Source organism: Apis dorsata, unplaced genomic scaffold (genome assembly GCF_000469605.1).
Source record: "Apis dorsata unplaced genomic scaffold, Apis dorsata 1.3 scaffold_156, whole genome shotgun sequence".
NCBI lineage: Eukaryota > Metazoa > Arthropoda > Insecta > Hymenoptera > Apidae > Apis > Apis dorsata.
Genome location: NW_006263446.1, coordinates 317,786 through 321,519, shown reverse-complemented (window position 1 = coordinate 321,519; position 3,734 = coordinate 317,786). Strand labels below are relative to the sequence as shown.

The window sequence follows — 3,734 nt, the reverse complement described above, 5'->3', positions numbered from 1 at the left end:
ATATATATATATATATATATATATAGATTTTTAAATTTGATTTTTATGAAGATTAAATCGTAAACAAATAAATTTTATTTCATATTTTTTTTTTATTTTTTATAAAACTTAAAGATTTTCGCAGTATAGTATACAATTTTATAATTTTTATTTCTTCGTTAATTAGAAAAGTATGAAACGTTATTTTAGGATACAAATGTTTTTTTATTTTAACTTGTAATATATTTAATTATTAAAATAGTTATGAACGGTGAAAATTTTAAATAAAAAACAAAACAAAATATATAAATACGTAATATAATAAGTTTGCAATTTTATTAATTCTTCTTTATTAGAAATTTTATGAATTTTATGAAGGAAAAAGAGAAATTAACTAAACCAAGTATTTTCATCGTTCAAAAATTAAAATATTACGATTTATTTAAGTAATTAAAAATGATTAAATAAAACTATAATAATAAATAATTCATTTTCGCAACTTTCTTCAAAATAGAGAAATATCAATTCCGTAATTGACTTATTAAGTATATATGTATTTCTTTTTAACTATTCCTAAGTAACTATTCCAAGTAAGTACTTTATTCATAATCATCTTGGATTATTCTAATTATTTTAGTCAGTATAAAAATAATTCTGTTCTTCATTTTTCACAAAAAATAGAAAATTAACAAAAATGGACTTATCAAGTCTTTTTCTTATCTGATTAAAAAAATGTTTTCGTAAAATTGATAAATAATTTCAATTCTGGTCTGGTTTTCAATCTTGTATCGAAGTAAAAAAAGACAACAGCAATGCCACCTAGATAGAAACATTTAATCGTTCAGTCCGCTAACTTAGTTCTCGAAGTAATTCTCAACTATTAATATTTAGTGCGTCTAAAGAAGCTGGCGCGATAGAGGGCGCGCGTGTATCTCTCTTGTAAAGAAAAAAAAACGAATTTCGAGAGCATCGCTTTTTCTATCGTTTTTACGAAATGTTTAACGGAATTTCGTTCTTACTTGATGTTTACATCACTGTGTTTACGGAACTTTAAGGCAATCGAGTTTTTCCGAGCATTTTCACCGGATCTGCGTATCATTTTCACTGGAGCGTGTGTCGATCGAGGAGAGTAGAGGAGAAAAATCACATGGATTAACGTGGCGTATTTTTCTCTCACGGTTTTCGCGTTCTCGTAGCGTAAAAATATATTTTTCCCTCGCGCGTTGTGTATTCTCGATGAAACGATCGAATGAGAAAATGGAACTGGTTGCAAAATCGTTCTTTTTGTTCATGTTGATCTCACGTTATATGATACCATAGTCAGAGTGAGTTTTTTTATTGCACTTTTTGTTGGTTTTTGACACGTCGAGTAAGTAAATAATTTATCTTTAATGATACAATGAAAAAATGAGAATAAAATCTAATTTAACTTGTCTCGAATAAATCTTGTTTTATCATTGTTTGCTTATTCAATTTCGTAGAGAAAATTTCATATTTCTCTATATTTACATCGAAATATCTCGATATGTGACTATATTTATCTTTTTTTTTGTTTTTCTTTCTTTTTTTATCATTTTTTAATTTATTCAAATAGATTTCATTGAAAATGAATTTATGTAAAATTTACAAAAGATACAATATATTTTATTCCAGCATAACATACATTCTTTCAAAACTAGATTTTATTTTAAGATAGTTTTAAAATTTGTCGAACTAGTATTTACTTAAACTCAGTTCCAACATATTTTTCCATAAAATTTTTCTTTTCCTTTGTTCATGGAAAATTCAATTTTATGTTTGTATTTTATTTTGTACAAAAAATCATTATACTGCTTGTTCAATTGTATCACAAATTGCATATATCTATATATTTCGAAACCATAAAAAAAAAAAAATAAAAATAAAAATGAAATCAAAAAAAGAAACTATATCTGCCATTTTAAATATTTTTAGAGATTCTTTTATATATATATATATAAATAAGGTATATAAATTTTATTTCACAATTTATTTCACAAGTTTCAAGTATCAAGATTTTATTTCATATTTCATTTCATTATATTCATTTCAATAAGAGAAAATTTTTTTTTCATTAATTATTTATAATAGAAATATATATTTTTTTTTTTTTAGATCTAAATAATCAAATTTAAAATAATTAATCTAAAATGATGCGATGATACAACATTGATCGTTTTTAAAATTTTCGTTGATTCCGATCCTAGGGATTTTAATTAAACGCCACTGTAATACGATACTGTTGGCGTTATTTGTCTAGAAGCGTTTTTAGCGTAAAATTAAATTGCTCATAACTTAATAAATAAGTCTCAACCGCCAATTTTGCATATCAACTTTTATGCTTGTTTCGGCGTCTAGAATTAATTTTTTAAAAATAATTCACGAATATATCAACATCTTATAAATTCGATCACATTTCTAACGAGGATACACGAGAATGGTAAATGGATCCGCGATTGATTCGCACACGATTGGTTGATTTAATTACTCGTACCGGTTCCCATTTATTCGGCATTAGCTATTATCAATTAAGACTGACTAAATCGCGATTGTCATGGGCAATTAATACTCCGTTCGCATGATGGAAAACGGTGATTCAGCTTTCCTCGATGTTCACCAATTCCGGTGTCGCGACGAGGGCGTCGCGACGACGCATCCCGGCAAAAAAACCCGGCTCTCGCCATTCATCTACCGATAATAGGCTCCGTTTCGTTACGGTGCAACGGTTCCCCACAAAAGTTCTGTCTTCAACTATTTACCATCTCGTATCTGTGGATTGAAGACGAACTACACAAGGCCAGCCATCGTTTCCTCTTGAGATTTCGCCTCGTCTCTACTGTGCTCGGTTCGACAATGGCGATACGAGAATGGTATATAGTCGGGTCGTTTAGGGGTACAGTGTGAATTACGAGCACGGTTTTCAGCTTCGGTGTTCCCGATTCGTTCTTGAAAGTGATCCCTTAAGACATTCGTTGAAAGATAAATTACTCACGGGAATATGGAATATTTAGTGGCGATAAAAATAGGTTATAATTCTTATGGGAAAGAAGAAAAATTTTAATCACTTTTAAATTCTTTTTCTTTTTATTTCTTCATTAATTAAAAATATCTTTGATATCTCGTTTCTTCATCCTACTTTTCCCAATAAAATTCGTCATTTTCGAAACGTGTTATTCTCATAAATACTTTCTTTCACAAAAGAATCTATTTTCTAATTTTCGTTTCTGATTTTTAATTAGTGAAGAGCAAATATCTTTCGATATTTTATCCTATTTTGACAAGAAAAAAAATAACCCAATTACCGCAGATATCAGATATTCTAAATAAACACGTAACAGAACAGAGGCGTGTCAAATTTGATCGCGTCGCTAATCTTTAAACACGGAAGCAAACCACGTTGTAATAGGTAGCACCCGGTTAATTAAGCATTTGCTTACTTGCTCAGATTGCTTTCGAGATTGAGTTATTTTGTCGGGATCAGGTGAAAGGTACCTCGTTTCCCCCTCCCCCTATAACATCTTCGCGCACTTGTGGAAATACCGGGCGTTGAAAAGGAAGGGATTACAGTTTGAGGACACTGGGTTTAGTTGAGGACACTCGGTGGAAACAATATAGAGGTTGCGAACAATGTTATTTGGTGCAGCTTTAAAGTTGTACACAGCGTTCGCCGCGTTGGGATTAAGGTTTGTATAAGTAGTTTGAAAAGTCTCTGCTATTATCAGAGGATTTAATGGGAG

At 29.6% G+C, this 3,734-nt stretch overlaps 1 protein-coding gene across 2 annotated transcripts in view; it reads left to right on the top strand.

The window, feature by feature from the left end:
• LOC102677788 overlaps positions 1-3,734 on the top strand; it is an 85,038-nt gene that overhangs the window by 1,030 nt on the left and 80,274 nt on the right. The gene's annotated exons all lie outside the window — the stretch shown is intronic.